The 17759-nt window shown below is 36.2% G+C and overlaps 1 pseudogene; it reads left to right on the plus strand.

The window, feature by feature from the left end:
• The first annotated feature begins 14652 nt into the window (after window positions 1-14652).
• LOC103212212 lies at window positions 14653-17452 on the plus strand (annotated as a pseudogene).
• The last annotated feature ends 307 nt before the right edge of the window (window positions 17453-17759 follow it).

Below are 17759 nucleotides of genomic sequence, written 5' to 3' on the forward strand. Positions count from 1 at the left end.
AACTTCAAGTTGAACTTGCATATGAGCAGTTGATGGTCTCTTCCACAATCAGCTCCTGGCCTGCTTTTGGCTGAAGATACTGAACTTTTCTACCACCTCTTGCCACAGATGTAGTCAGTCTGATCCTGTGTATTCCATCTAGTGAAGTACACGTGTATAGCCACCATTTTTGTTGTTGAAGAAAGGTATTTGCAAAAAGGTCTTGCAAAATTCTATCATATGATTTCTGGCATCATTCTGTCACCAATGCCAAATTTTCCAACTACTGGTGATTCTTCTTTGTTTCCAATGTTTGCATTCCAGTCACCAGCGATAATTAACACATACTGATTGCATTTTGGATCAATTTCAGACTGCAGAACTTGATAAAATTCTTTAATTTCCTCATCTTTGGCTTTGGTGGTTGGGGCATAAATTTGAATAATAGTCATATTTTAATGGTTCTTCCTTGTAGAGCTTCCTTGTAGCTCTGTCATTTTGTTCCTTTTAAGATGACAGAGTAGAGTGTGCAAATCAGTGGAGGGCTTCAATAATCCCAGAGTGTCTAAACTCGTGATACTTGGATTTCCTGATTCCAGAATTCATCATTTTGGTCGTGTTGTCAGAAAGAACCATTCTCTGGAGAAGGATGTCATGCTTCGTAAAGTGGAGGGTCAACAAAAGAGGGAAGGCCCTCAACAAGATGGACTGACACGGTGACTGCAGTGATGGGCTCAGGTATAGTAAGGATCGTGAGGCTGCCACAGGACCAAACAGTGTTTCATTCTGTTGTACATAAGTCACTATGAGTCAGAGATGACTTGAGTACACATAACAACAACTGACAACACTGTTCTGAGAGAGTCACTTCAACTCCCTGGGCCTTTCTCATCTCTAATATGAATAAAATGAAATAGATAAAAATAATGTTGTGACAGTATTACACAAAGTGGAAAGAATTGTTCATTAAAATGTCATTTGCATTTCCCTTCTCACTCCCATGGACTTCTATCACAAAATGCATCTTATTTTTAAGTAATATGCCTTTGAGCAGGAGCTCTGGTAGCATAGTGGCTAAGGCACTTGACTGCTAACCAGAAGGCTGGCGGTTCAAACCCACCAGCCACTCCTCAGAAGGAAGGTTGGGCAATCCTACTTCCGTAGTGATACTGCCTCGGAAACCCAAGGAGGGGTCGCTATGAGTCAGGGCTGACTCGACGGCACATAACAACAACAACAGCAACATGCCTTTGAGCAATCACTGCATTCAGAGCAAACCACCAATATGCAAAGTGTGATATTCTGGGTTTAGGATATCTCAAAGAGTGCACTTGTAATGATACATGGTGGCAAAGCAAATATAACATTTTCCAGTTTTCCATTCTTAACCTGGTAGTTGGCAAAAGTTGACAGATTGCATGACACTTTGAGGTTCATATTGATAGCAATATACTGATGGTCAAGGTCTCCCCTTGAATTAATTGAATTCTATGAAATGAATTCTGGCAGGAATCATTTATCATGGATTCAGAGTTGGTGAATGCCATGAGAAATATCAAGTCCCTTCTTTGCAAAGAAAGAAATGATGTTAACAGTATCTTACATTTATCTTAGATTTTTAAGATCTTAACATGTTTAAACACAACGACCAATCAAATATTTAAAATCTGAAGTTGTATACTACACAAAAGTTTATTAAGAAATGTAATGTAGGAACTAATTATAAAACCACATTTTTAATTTAAAGTACCATACCATTTCTAACCAAATCACAAACATATCCTCCTTGTCTCAAAGTCTGTCAGAGAAAAAAGGTTAAGATAGTAGTGTATTTTTGCCTCTGTCTTTGTTCTCTATTGCTGCTATAACAGACATGCAATAAGTGGATGGCTTCAACAAACATGAATTTATTCTTTTTTACAGTTTAGGAGGCTAGAAGTCTGAATTCAGAGTGCTGGCTCTAGGGGCTGGGGGAAAAAAGACCTGGGCCTTCTGCTCTGCCTCTTGTTCTAGACCCCCTTGCCTCCTAACTCAGGCAAATGTTGGCTGCCAAGGCTGATGAACCCAAGGTCGGCAGATAAAATGGCACAATCCCAAAATCGGTAAACAAAACAGCCATCTACCAATTCAAGTCCAGGAACAAACCCAAGATTGGCAGACAACATAGCAGACCACTGGTTCAGCTCCAGGCAATGGAGATGAAGACATAGGCAAATACAGTATCCAGATATGCCCAAAAGCTAGACATCATTCTCAAAGCTTTCCCATATATACTAGAAGCAGGCCCTACCCCCAACAACAACTAATTAGCTGCTCATAGCAGATTCTACCACAGGGCTGATTACACCACATCCAGTCTTACCCTGGGGAATAACTGAGCCCAGCTCCCAAACTACTCAAAGTCATGGCCTAACCAAGTTGACACGTAACCTTAACTACTACAGCCTCATTTCCATTCTTCTGCTAAAATTCTTATCTTTGTTTTAAAATACAAAATCTTGGCTTCTGAAATGTCAATCTTCAACTCAATAATTAATTGTTGAACTCCTACTTTATTTTAGGCTCTTGTTGGATGATGGAGATATACTTGGATACACAATCTGTCTATTTGTCTTTGAGGAATATACATCTTGCAATTTGGCAGAATCATTTTGTTGTAGGTCTGAATTCTAGTCATGCTTTCTTTGTTTCTGTCAACCCTGAGCAAGATTTTGACTATTTCTAAGACTCAATATTTTAATCTATGTAATAATGGTCTTTAACTACTAGGAATGTTGTGAAAATTAACAAGAATAAATTCAAAATATTTAGCAGTGCTTTGCACACATTAAGGGTTAAATGGATCCTAGGGACTATTATTATTATTACTATTGTTTTGTTTATAGGTATAAAATTGCAGAGTAGTGCTTCAAACCCACCAGCTGCTCAGCAGATAGAAGACAATCTATGTCTGTAAAGATTTACCATCTCAGAAACCCAATTGGTGTCACCATGAGTCAAAATTAACTTGAAGTAGTAAAGTAGTGAGCTTGGCTTTTTTTTTTTTTTTTAGTTTGGAGTACAAATAGAAGTGCTTATGTGAATTTAAAAGGCATGGTTTTAATTCTAAAATATGATATGTCAGTAAATTGGCTTTGAATACTATTGAAATATTGAATCTGTGTCAATTATTACTAGTCTTTTATACATTTCTGTATTTAATGGCATTTGTAGGCTTGCATTTTTTAAAAGAAGTAATATATGTTGGAGGTTTCTTATTTATTTTAACTTAAAATATATTCAAAGACAGCATGAAAGGAGAAAAATTTTAACTATAAAATGTTTGATAGATCAGTCTTATTTTTTACAAAGACAATTTAAAATAAAATATACTTTATTAAAATATGAATTAGGTATTTTTTTGTCTTTTTTACTATCTTATTCTTTTACCCATTTCAAAAGTTGTAATAGAATGTTTTATACTATGAAACAGATTTATATAAAAAGTACTAAGTGGGAAAAGAATGGGAACCCACTGCCTTCCAGTTGATTATGACTCACAGGAACTCTATAGGATAGGGCAGAACTGCCCCGTAGACTTTCCAAGGTGGTCTATCTTTACTGAAGTCAGATTGCCTCATCTTTCTTCCATTGATGGGTTCCAATTGCTGACATTCCTGTTAGCAGCCAAGTGCACCATCAGGCCACAAAAGCTGATGTAAAGACATTAATTAAAATTATCTTCATGTTCTATAACCTTAACCTGGCAACACATGGCCACATAAATGATTGAAATGGAAAGCCAAATGATCATTTATGGTTTCAGGAAAAGTAGACTCTTAGAAATGGAGTCTTGAAAAAGTAATACTTTCTCTTGAAATTTTCTTTGGTATGTTGTTGTTGTTGTTGTTATGTGCCGTCGAGTCGGCCCCGACTCATAGCGACCCCTCCTTGGGTTTCCGAGGCAGTATCACTACGGAAGTAGGATTGCCCAACCTTCCTTCCGAGGAGTGGCTGGTGGGTTTGAACCGCCAGCCGTCTGGTTAGCAGGCAAGTGTCTTAGCCACTAGGTGTTGATATTGTTGTTAGGTGCCACCCAGTCAACTCTGACTCATAACGACCTTCTTTGCCGCAGAACAAAACACTGCACTGTTGTGTACCATCTTCACAACATTTGCTATTCTTGAGCCCATGGTTGTGGTCACTGTGTCAATCTATCTTATTGAGGGTCTTCCTCCTTTTTACTGACCCTCTACTTTACCAAACATGATATCCTTCACCAAGGAATGGCCCTTTCTGTCCACATGACCAAAGTAGGTGAGACGAAGTCTGGCCATTCTTGCTTCCAAGGAGGATTCTGGCTGCACTACTTCCAAGACAGATTTGTTCATTCTTCTGGCAGCCCAGGGTATTTTCAGTATGCTTTTCTAACACTGTAATTCAAAGGCATCAACTCTTCTTCAGTCTTCCTTATTCACTGTCCAGCCTTCACATTCAAATGAGGCAATTTAAAATACCATGGCTTGGGTTAGGTGTACCTTTGTCTTCAAAGTGACATATTTGTTTCTTGACATTCTAAGAGGTTTTATACTATGAAACAGGATTTATATAAAACGTACTAAGTGGGAAATGAATGGGAAACCACTGCCTTCCAGTTGATTATGACTGGAGATTTCCCCAGTGAAAAACAATGTCTGATTTCTTGACTGCTGCTTCCATGGATGTTGATTGTCGACCCAAGTAAAATGAAATCCTTGACAATTTCAAACTGGTCTCCATTTATCATGATGTTGCTTATTGGTGCAGTTGTAAGGATTTTTTATTTCTTTATGCTGACATATTATCCATAATGTAAACTGTACTCTTCGATCTTCATGAGTAAGTGCTTCAAGTCATCTTTATTTCCAGCAAGCATGGTTGTGTCATCTGTATATTGGAAGTTGTTAATGAACCTTCCTCCATTCATTCTTCTTCATATAGTCCAGTTCTCAGATCATTTGCTCAGCATGCAGATTGAAAAGTAGTCAAAAGATACAACCCTAAACTACATTGTATTCCCTTGTTTCCTTAGAAAGACAGCCTAGCCTCTTGGCTACTACCTCTCACTTAAGTCAATGGATGTTGCCAATAAATCAACTGTTTCTAAATTTATTTTCCTGGGACTCTCTAATTCATAGGAGTTACAGATGTTTTTATTCATGGTATTTTCCTTCCTTCATGTTGTTATAATGGTGAATAATAATCCACAGTCAATGCAGTTAAAGTTGACTCTCACCTACACTCTCCTAAGTATTTCTTTCCTACCAATCTTTCAATCATTGATACATCTCTTGCTTCCTTTGCCACTATCAAGGACTTCATTAACCTAAAAACCTTTTAATTGGTGTATTAGAAATGTCCAAAATAATTCCTTCAAATAACATATTTGGCCTGCAAATATTTTTGAAAATCAACTGTGTTTTGTTGGTCTGCAGTATAGAAATGTGGAATTTTTTGACAAGGATGCCATCAATCTTCAGTGTTTGTGAAGTATTCCAAACCCAAAAACATTTTCATAAAAAAAAAAAAAAGGTGTAACTTATCAACAGACAATTGTATAAGGTGAGTCAGTAATACGCGTACCAGGACTAATAACAAAGCTCTGCAACTGAGAATGAAAACGGCCATGGACAGCCTATGGAGGACTTCCAGTCAGCTTTTCTAGTGGCTCAACATGGGGTTTCACTATCCAAGATATCTCTACATATTATATAAATGCATAAAAGTTAATTGAGAGTTATTGGTTAAAGATGTTACCGTTATGTCTCCAATGTATTGCGTGTACTCTTGTGCCAAAGGCAAGTGCAATGGAAATGTCAGTGGTCCCATAAGCAGTAGTAAGAATGGTGTCATGTGCCACCAGACCCTTACTTAGAATAGGCACAAATATGGATATCTTCTGATTGGTTGACAAGAAGAAAGAAAATTAACCAGAGAACTAGGAGAATATGGTATATATCCTAGCTGTTTTGCAAATTTGTTCACATAAATGAGTAAACACCTCCACTGCTTCATAAATTTGTTGAAATATCTCAATGAGTATTCATTCCATCAATTGGCTTTTTTTTTTTTTGCCAATTCATTCAGTGCAACTTGGACTTCTTCCTTCTATACCATTGGTTCTTGATCATTTGCTACCTCCTGAAATGGTTGAATGTCAACTAATCAGTGAGAATAACATACATTTAACCTGATATTATTTTGGTTGATGATTTTTAGATGTAGGAATTTGAGTGAAAAATGGGCAAACTGTCAAAACAATATAATTCATATGAATTGCCTGCATGCACTCCCACATTTCATTGGAACCCACTGAGGAATTTGACAATCTTTCCATTAATAAGCTCTCTTTATAACTAATTTTATAAAGATCTGGATAGTTTGTTGTGAATTAGTTTTAACATTATTAGTTATACTTATGATGTAAATATGTATATGTTAGAGTTAGAAGGATCAGCAAGATTAGAACTGTGAGTTTGACCACACGAGAACTGTGACTTGGACCACATGTTGACACTTTCGATCCATAGAGTTGCCAGTACAGCTCAATTAACATTTTATCTTATTCTTTCTTGCCTTTTGTAAAATAAATAGATAAATAAATTAATAATAGTATGTGCTGAAATCATGTTTACATGATTTTTTTTACTCATACAAACTATATTGCACATTGTTGTTGTTGTTGTTATGTGCCTTCGAGTCAAACCCAACTCATAGCGACCCCTCCTTGGGTTTTCGAGGCAGTATCACTATGGAAGTAGGATTGCCCAACCTTCCTTCCAAGGAGTAGCTGGTGGGTTTGAACTGCCAGCCGTCTGGTTAGCAGGCAAGTGTCTTAGCCACTATGCTACCAGAGCTCCCATATTGCACATATAGGGACAATATTTTACTCATTTACACTTGTAATGTCCTTTTGCATTTACTTTAATAAGCAAAACACTGTAGGCCTGGAGGCTCCAGTTTTTGTTGCTTTTTTTTTTTTTTAAATTCCTATGAATGTTTTAAGGCTACTGCTTGCTGCAAACCTGTTGTCAATTTTCCTATGCTTATTTTTTATCTTATAGTTCTGCTAGGACTCTCAAGTCATCAACATCTAATGTTTCATAGAGAACTTTATTGATTTCATTTTTTTTCTCTAATCAAATGCATCCTTAAGGAGGGTGCAATAGACTCTAAAGAGTCAATCAATAGTATTTATCATGCAAATATTCATTTTTAATGTATTTTATTGAAATATAATTTATGTACTGTGAAATACACAAAACTAAAGTGACATGAGTCAGTTTTTTTTTTTTTGTTTTTGTTTTTTTGCAGAGTTCCCTCCCTTCCCCACCCACCCCTGGAAACCAGCAAAGGAAGTTTCCCTCCATATATAAACTACTTCTGTAGAGATAGCACCTTGGAAACCCAAGGAGGAGTCATTATGAGTCGGAAATGACTGATGTAGCTTTCTTATAGGAGTATTTGTGTAAACCCATTTCATGATTTCAGTTCATATATAAGTGGAACAAGGAGCTCTGGTAGCACAGTGCTCAAGGAATCTGACTGCTAACCAGAAGATTGATAGTTCAAACCCACTAGCCATTCCAAGGAAGGAAGACAGGTCCATCTACTTCTGAAAAGATTTACTACCTTGGAAACCCAATGGGGGTTGCTGTGAGTCAAAATCTAGTGGATTGCAGTGGGTAGGGTAACTTCTGCAATATCCTCTAATGTACATACATACCACTAGCTTTTTCCCTCTATGTTGTTGTTGTTAGGTGCCATCGAGTCATCTCCAACTCATAGCGACCCTATACACAGCAAAACGAAACACCACCTGGTCCTGAGTCAATTCCATGATTTTTGTTACATTTGAGCCCATCAGCGATGCCACCATGTCAATCCACCTTGTTGAGGGCCTTCCCCTCTTTCATCGACCCTCCACCTTACCCAGCATGACATCCTTCTTCAGGGAATGCTCCCTCTGACAACATGACCAAATAGGTAAGACAAAGTGTGGCCATTCTAGCCTCCAAGGAGCATTCTGGCTGAACTTCTTCCAGGACAGACTTGTTAATTCTTTTAGCAGTCCACAGTATTTTCAGCATTCTTAATCAACACCACAGCTGAAAAGCATCAACTCTTCTTCGGTCCTCCTTATTCATTGTCCAGCTCTCGCATGCATATGAGTCGATTGAAAATACCATGACTAGTGTCAGGTGCACCTTAGTCCTCAAAGAGACATCTTTGCTCTTCAAAGAGGTCCATTGCAGCCAATTTGCCCAGTGCTATACGTCTGATATCCTGACTGCTGCTTCCATTGGCATTGATTGTAGAACAAAGCAATGTGAAATTTGATAATTTCAATCTTTTCTCCATTTATCATAATGTTGTTTATAGGTCCAGTTGTGAGGATTTTTGTTTTCTTTATATTGAGATGTAATCCACACTGCGGACTGTGTTCTTCAATCTTCATTAGTAAGTACTTCAAGTCATCCTCACTTTCAGCAAGCAAAGTTGTGCCATCAGCTTATCGCATGTTGTTAATGATTCTCCCTCCAATCCTGATGCCACATTCTTCTTCCTATAGTCCAGCTTCTCGGATTATTTGTTCAGTACACAGATTGAATAAGTATGGGGAAAGGACACAACCCTGATACACTCCCTTCTTGATTTTAAACCATACAGTGGTCTCTTTTTCTGTTTCCCCTGTAGTCTATCCTATTAAAACTGCCAAGTACCTAGTCTACATTTTCCTAAAGCATAGCCTCCTGTGCTGAAACTATGACTATCTTTCTATTTTCCAACAGATTATGTACAAAATCCTAAAGTCCGTGCTTAAGATCCTCCAAAGTATGGTCCAGTAAAACTTTCTGACACTAGCTTTGCTCTTGCCTAACTGCAGCAGTTGTTCTTGGATCACTTCCACTTTTTTTCATTCATACTTTTGTTCATTTTGTTTTCATACACTGTGTAATATTCTTTCACTCATTATCTTTACCTTTTAAAACCTTATGTTTCATTTAAGGTCCTTCGCAAACACTGCATTTTTGTCTTTTCCGTCTTTGTATTTTTTGTGAGCTCTGGTGGTGTAGTGGATAAGGCACTTGACTGCTAACTAGGAGGTCAGTGGTTCAAACCCACCAGCTGCTCCACAGAAGGAAGACAGGGTGATCTACTCCAATAAAAATGTACAGCCTCAGAAACCCAGTGGGTGTCACTATGAGTCTGAGGAAATGACTCAATGGCAGTGAGTTTGATTTTTGTTGTATTGTTTTTTGTATTTTACTCCTTCTCTATCCTTCTCCTTCTTTGTACTTCTTCCTTCCCAAGAATAAATAATCTCTCCCAAAGTTGAATATCTATGCAATTTGTTGCCAATCACTTGTAATATGTCTGCTCTTCTATTTGTGCTGTTTTTCATAGTTTGTTTTCTTTAATTGTTTGTTCTAAATTCCAAATAATTTGCTAATAGGCACTTTGCCTTACTCATTCTTGAATTGTTATTCTGTAGTTTTGGATATAGTAGATATTGAATTAAAAAATTAATTACATTTAATTGAGAGATACAGAAAAATAAGACATAGGCTTGTTTGCCCAAGTGATAGACAATTTTGCCATATTTCAATATTTTGCTCTATCTATTCTTATAGCAGTTGTCTGTGGGTGACGGAAATATTTAATGCACTCAGATGGTGATGGAAAGGGTGGAGGTTCAAGTCCACCCAGAGGTGCTTCAGGAGAAAGGGCTAGAAATCTACCTATATTAGCCATTGAAGACCATATGAAGCACACTTCTACTCTGACAGACAGAAGATTGCTGTATGTCAGAGTCAACTTAATGCCAACTGGAATGGGTTATTACAGCAAATAGAATGTGAATTAAAACAATATTTATTTCACAGAAACTTCAGAAAGAATAAAAGCCACTGTATCAGAATCCATTTATGAAATCTTGCCTCTCAATAAATATTCAGAAGAAATTAAGGCCATACTAATCAAAAGAAAGTAAATACAGGTTGGGAGAATGAGTCTTAGAACTGTGAATCCTTAGGTAGAAATAATACATGCTAGCCTATCAGAGAAAAAGAACTTGTTAGCAAGGGTCCCTCAGGGACAAAATCACCCTTCCATGACAAATTTTCCTCTCGACCTCCTCTTAAATAAAGTGTATAAAGCACAAGTGAGACATATTGCAAGCAGTATGAAAAGAACACATGTCTAAGGTCATGGTACCTCAGCTTTTCCAGTGGAACTTCTGAAATAAAGAGCAGACAAATTCCAACTCTCTTAGTAAGTCTCTATGGCAACCCAGTAATGACTCATGTAAGTTTGAAACTTCTGTCACTTCAAATAGCTTTCTGTAGACAAACTATTTTTTATATAAATTATTCTAATACTTCTAATATTCTGTCAATGAGATTGAATTTGTCTCACCATGTTTGAACTCCCTTTCCGTGTCCTGAGATGAGGTAATTCTCTGTATGTCACTAAACTCCATGCATGCAAAAGTGTATCATCTTCATCTGCAGACTCAGCCACTGTGCTCTCTGAGATTATTCTCCAGTCATACAACACAAAATGTGGTTCTACGGCAAATGCTAGTGCATTACCTCCAATTGCTTCTTTGCACATTTAGGCACATATATTTCTTTAGTTGTTGCATTGATTTCAATGCACACCATGAAACAAACATACTGTTTTTGAGCACTTAGAATATAATGTATATAATGAAATTCTATCTTTGTCATTTTTTCTGTCATTTGATGAGGTCAATATTTAACATCACTGAGATTATTTTATATTAGAATAAAATTGTACTTGAAGTTTTACTGTCAGTGTTCTAGATTATACCTCTGTACATATGCACATATATGTGTCATATATATGAATTTTGTATGGCATAAATATGTTTATAAATATTATCTAGAAGTATATATTTTCTGTTTATATAGATGTATGGAAATGTATACTCTGTGAATATTTATTCATGCTTCTGTATATTTTATATATATACCTCATTGTATCTTTATATATACTCCTGTATGTGTGTATGTATATACATATATATGTAGTCTTAAAAGAATTTGTAGAATTCCTAATAAATAATGAGTACACAACAAATGCTGGCTATTAATATCTCATCCAAAAATTCTAGTGTGCATATTGTAATGCAATTACAGTCTACACTTAACAGATTCCAGATTTTTACAGACATTGTCTTTTTAACATGACTGAATCTAGCATTCTAGACACACATGCACACACACATAATATCATTTCTAAGTAACTGGATTGTCGTTGTCGTCGTTGTTTGCCGTCGAGTCAGCCCTGACTCATAGCGACCCCTCCTTGGGTTTCCGAGGCAGTATCACTACGGAAGTAGGATTGCCCAAACTTCCTTCCGAGGAGTGGCTGGTGGGTTTCAACCACCAGCCTTCTGGTTAGCAGTCAAGTGCCTTACCCACTATGCTATCAGAGCTCCCAGTAACTGGATTAACTTAAAAGTTTTCAATGTGTAAAAATCAGTGAATGAAAATCACAAGAATACTATTAAGTTTTTTCAATTGTTTAGATGGCCTTTTTTGTTATTCTAATTTAAAAAATCTTGATGGATAATTAACCAATATTTATGGCTCATTGTGTTATACACCTGAGTGCATTAAATATTTGCATCACCCAGGAATAATAGGGATAATACAACAAGCAACACAACACACTGCGGTTGAGTTGGGTCCAACTCATAGCGACCCATCCTTGGGTTTCCAGGGAGGTATCACTATGGAAGTAGATTGCCCAACCTTCCTTCCTAGGAGTGGCTCATGGGTTTGAACCTCCAGCCTTCTACTTAGCAGTCAAGTGCCTACCAGAGCTCCTAAGAATAATACAGTGGACCAGAAATGTTGGTAAATTTTCCATCAATATTTTTAAGTTAGAATAACAGAAAAGGCCATTCAAAGAATTTTAAAAAAATGAAGTTTATCTTTATTATTGCTAACCAGAAGGTTGGCAGTTCAAACCCACCAGTTGTTCTGTAGAAGGAAAATGGCACAATCTACTTCAGTAAAGATTTACTGCCTTGGAAACCCAATGTGGTGCTATGAGTTGGAACTGACTTGATGGTAGTGTGTTTGCTTTTTTGGTTTTGGTATTATTCCTATACTCAGTTAGAGAAATTAGTTTAAGCCCCGTACTTTGAAAGGTGCCATGTTATTTGTGCCTCAGCTAGTTGGTAAATGAAGTATCCACAATTCAGTACTCAGAAAGAGCCAGTCCATGACACCTCAAAGTAACACTTACCTTTATCACAATAAGTTTGACAATTCATATTCTCTTTTTTACATGCTTTTCTACTTGCCTTTTGTGAAGATTTTTTTTTTTTCTTTAAGTGTTTATTTATTTTTTGTTCCTTTTTCTTCTATAATGATTTTGGAACACCCAAATATATCCATATGTTTTTTTCATAAGATTCCTATTAAGTTTAAAGATGGAGAGTATATGGAATTTTTAAACATTGGTCAGTGATAGAGTTTGGAGTAAAATTTGATTTCTGGTTCTTTGTTATTAATATACCTTCAGCGTGTGTATCTACCAGGGCTGATAGTACTGAGTGATCTAGAAATTCTTATTATATTAAAATATTCTCTTGTTTTTATTATTTATGCAATTCCACCTAAATTCATGTAATGCAATAGTTTTGTTATCCAAAGTTATTTATTTAAAATGGATTCATAATTAAACAGCCCTAAGTAAACTTGCCTTCTGATTTACCATATTTATTTCTATATTTAAATTATTTATCAAACAAAATAGGAAGACTATGCTGATGAATAACAAGTGTATCAAATGGAGCAGTTCATTATAGTTTGGAGGACTTTCCATTGCTCAGTAAATTAGTGTAATTATGAAGGACAAATATAATTAGTCTGAAGATGCCATTCAGGATTATGTCCTTCCTTTCTTCTCTCTGTCCTTCTTTTCATTCTTCATTCCTATCATATTTTCAGTTATACTTTAGCATAGTGATAAGAGAATGGTAATTGACTTTTTCAAAATATTTCATGTTTAATGCTCAAAAGCTCCAATTAATCACTTAAAGTTCATTTTCTCTGTGCATTACTGCCTCTTGCTTTAGGAAAAAGCCCAGTGGTACAGTGATTAAGAACTGAGCTGTTAACTGAAAATTTGGTGGTTGGAACACCCCAGTGGTTTCATGGAAAAAGATGTAGCAGCCTGCTTCTATAAAGATTATAGCTTTCAAACTGTATGGGGCAGTTCTACTCTGACCTGTGAGGTCTCTATGAGTCAGAATTGACTCAATGGCAATGGGTTTTTATAAACAAGAATAGACTAATGATGTAATAATTTGTATATCACCAATCATTATTCTGTCTACTAAAACTGCATTGTGTTCATTCATGTATGCTGCATATGATCATTTGCATTATTATTTATGAGTCCATCCATTAATTTGGAAACTATTTTTTGAACATTTATAAGCAGATCATTTGTGATGCATGAAGTTAACTGTGGTTAGAAAAAACAGTTGGTTCCTTCCCTCATTGAGTTTAGAATTGTTTCCATGCATCTTTGATTTTCTTTACTCTTCTTTGCTAAGGATGGGGAGAGATCAACTTAGATGGTCTTTCAAAAGCTTTTAAGATTCCAGTTGCTACTTACTAAAGCAGGTTTTAGAACATTGGACTATGTTTTGCCAATTGATCTTGATGTCCCCTGAGACTGGTCCTGATACTCAGGCAAAGTAACTCATTCCCTTAATGTGTTTGGTTATGTCTAAGAATTGTTCATAAAGTTGACCCCTGCATGCTCAAGTATATTCATGGATATATTTACAGCACATATAAATACTTATGTACAAATATACTTTGTCAAACCTGTATATACCTGCGGTATAGTCCCTTTCTCCTTCCCTTAGCTGTTCAGCTTGTATGAAAATATACATATCCTCTCAGAGCCAGGCTTTCATTACTGACCACTCTGAAAAGGATCACATTAGAACATCCTAGATGGAGTGGTAGAAAATAATTTTGATAAAAATAATATTAAAAGTCAATGAGTAAATTATTTGTTTAATATCTGTGAAAAGGGATAATACCTTGATAGTAAAGTGTCCTTATAAATAAATAATAATAAGAGAGAGAACCACATAGAAAAATGGCTAAAGGACATGGATGGGCAATTGAAGGAGAGATCCATAGAAATGTCTAATTCATTAAAGAATAAATGTCCCATCCCATTAAAATAAAAAAACTTTATTGAAACATCAATCAGATATATTTTCATGTGGCAAAGAAATAAAGATAAAGGTGTACCTTGCCAAGAAAGAGAGAGGTGAAGAATCAGAATTCTCATATATCAATTAAACGAGATGAGTTTTGGCATAAGGAACAGAAAGTTTTTAAAGTGTACATTTATAATGAGATATCTTAAATAAAAAATTATGTATACTCATAAAATTTTGACTAAAAGTATTGCAATAAAATAGTAGGGAAAATTGAAAACATCCACATAATAGTTATCAAAAGAATATTCAAACCTGATATAAAAGTAATGGAGCCTGCTGGCTGTGCGTGTGTTTGAGAACCCACGGTAGGATGTGTGGACTATTTGCCCAGCCCCTTAGTGCCCCTGGCCGAGATTCACTCTGGCAACATGTCCCGCTACCTGCATCCCCCCAACACATCTTTGTTCGTGAGAAACATGACTGATGACACCAGGTCTGAAGATTTACATTGAGAATTTGTTCACTATGGTCCTATAGTTAATTGCATGTTCCACTTGATTTCTACACTAGAGGTCCAAGAGCATTTGCTTATGTTCAATTTGAGGATATTCGCAATACCAAAGATGCTGTACCTAATTTGGACAGAAAATGGATTTGTGGGTGTCAGATTGAAATCTAGTTTGCACAGGGGGATTGGAAGACGCCAAATCAGATAAAAGCCAAGGAAGTGAGAAATGTGTGCAGTTCTTCATGCTATGATGATTGTGACAGATACAGGTATTCTAAAGCCAAAGTTTTGAAAGAGGGAGGTCAAGAAGCCGGTCTTTTGATTATAACTACAGAAGATCTTATAGTCCTAGAAACAGTCGACCAACTAGAAGACCACGATGTAGCAGCAGCTATTCCAATAATGATAGATTCAACACCAAAATCGATCATTTTCAAGATCTAAATCCAGTTGAAGATCACAGTCCAAGTCCCAGGCCAAGAAAGAAATGAAGGCTAAATCACGTCCTAAGTCTGCATCTCACACCAAAACTAGAGGTACCTCTAAAACAGATTCCAAACCACATTATAAGTCTGGCTCAAGACATGAAAAGGAATCAAGGAAGAAAGAAACACCTAGATCCAAATCTCAGTCAAGACCACAGTCTAAGTCTAGGTCAAAATCTAGATCAAGGTCTTGGACTAGTCCTGAGTCCGAAACCAAAACCAAACTCACTGCCCTCCAGTCGGATCAGACTCATAGTGAGCCCTCCTTGGGTTTCCGAGGTGGTATCACTACAGAAGTAGATTGAACAACTTTCCTTCTGAGGCATGGCTGGTGGGTTTGAACCACCACACTTTTGGTTTGCAGTCAAATGCCTTAGGCACTACGCCACCAGAGCTCCTTGTCCTGAGTCCAGTGAAAACTAATAGTATATAAGCCATGATATTTTTAGGCATGTATCATTCATTTACTCATAGTTTGGTTACTTAAATTATCAGGAATACAATGTTGCAATGATGCCTCAAAAAAACACTTGTTAGTTTTCCCTGTACCAGGCAATGGTTATAATTAAAATGATACGCTGTTGAGAAGCCACTCCTAAGAGTCCAGTTTGTTTAATGTTATGGGTAGCTACCAATTTGTGGTGTCTGTATATTTTTGTAAAGATTCTCATTTTTATGCTTGAAGTATTGGTGAAAAGATATTGGTTGACCATCATTTGCAACATTATCTTGTTAAAAATAAACTTTCATATCCATATTTGGTAGAATTGTTAACCTAGAAATATAGCTTGTTAATAAGCTAGAATGATACAAAAGTGAAGTTTTAGCCACAGTACAACACTGACTACTTGGACACATTTAGGTTCAGGGTAGACCTTTAAGACCTGCTAAAATCTCTAGAGGAGCTCCAGTGGCATGGTACCTAAGGCATTTGACTGCTAACTGGAAGGCTGGTGGTTCAAACCCACCAGCAACTCCTTGGAAAGAAGGTTGGACAATCTACTTTTGTAGTGATACCACCTCAGAAACCCAAGGAGGGGTCGCTATGAGTTGGATCTGACTTGATGGCAAACACAACAACAATACAACAAAATCTCTAGGCCCATTGCAATAGTTCTTTTCAATTGGCAGTATAACGATGCCAACTGGGTTAAGTAGCATTCTCAGGGAGAGATTGAGTTTTTGACTGAAACATGGAGCCTTCACTGCTTTTTTCTGGTTTCTATGAAGATATGAAACATATAAACATCAGGAAAAACCCACCTTAAATTTGAGCAGATCAATGATGGCAAAAATAATTTTAGAGGGAAAAAAATGCTGTTTTGTAGCTAAACTCTAAATTTTAAGGAGCATTGTTGACTGTAATATTGCTTAGTTTTCTTACTGCTGTTAGAAGTAAGTAATTGTTTTAAAGTAAGTTTTGTTTATGTGTGTGTTGATAGTGAAAAAGAACTGAATTTTGATGCTCGCTGCACTCAACTGGTGTGTGAGTTTGTATTGAAATCTGCTTATCTCTTCATGAAGGAGGCTTGCCCTCTGCACCTCAAGATTATTTAATGTGAGCCAAGTTGAAAGACAACACCCCCATTACTAGGTGATTCTTTGGGGCCATGAAATTTAAAATAATTTTGGAAAAAAAAAATCAGTCAGTATTAAAAGAGTGACATCTCTTGAGTTTCTTATTACCAATGTAGACCTGGCAATACCTGAGTGAAAAGAAGAAAATGATACCATTAACCTTTTATAATTTCTACTATTTCTCTGAAAGATCATTTTGGGGCAATAAAAGTGACTTGCCATGTCTAATCTCATTTCAAAGTAAAAGCTAGCAGCTTTTAACATCCCGGATTGCCTGCTTACAGATAAAAGTAAGACATACTGTGGAGAGGAGATTCCTTTTAGAGGATTACTGTTTTCAAATTTGGTTTTAGTTATTTAGGCATGCCTGTAAAGAACAAAAAAATGGCTTTAAACTGCTGTTTGTGGAATGTGTTTTGAAGGATTGATTCTAGAATCTTTGTATATTTGATAGTATTTGTAACTTTCATTAGTGTTCATGTTCTGCTATGCAATCATTTATATGCACGTTTCTTTAATTTTTTTTTTAGATTTTCCTGGATGTATGGTTTAAACAATAAAATGTCTATTTAAAACTGTAGCAGTAGTTTGCAGTTCTAGCAAAGAGGAAAGTTGTGGGGTTAAACTTTGTATTTTCTATCTTACAGATGCTTCTAAAAGGGATTTTTATATGTTCTTTTTAACAAATATCACGTACAACCTTTAAAACATCAATGTTTGGATCAAAACAAGACCAAGCTCATTTTCTGCTTGCTGTAAATTAAGCAAACACATTATAATAAAAACAAAATGAAGGGGAAAAAAACTGATACAAAAGTACTATGAAAAAATATTTATAGTAATTGTTGAATGGTAGGTTATAAAACAATATGTACTGAATGTATATGAATAATTAAAAAAAAACTCACTGCCATTGAGTCAATTCTGACTCATAGTGACCCCCATTGTGTTTCCAAAGCTATAA

Source organism: Orycteropus afer, unplaced genomic scaffold (assembly GCF_000298275.1).
Source record: "Orycteropus afer afer isolate SDZICR_OR568_19922 unplaced genomic scaffold, OryAfe1.0 scaffold00883, whole genome shotgun sequence".
NCBI classification, from domain to species: domain Eukaryota; kingdom Metazoa; phylum Chordata; class Mammalia; order Tubulidentata; family Orycteropodidae; genus Orycteropus; species Orycteropus afer.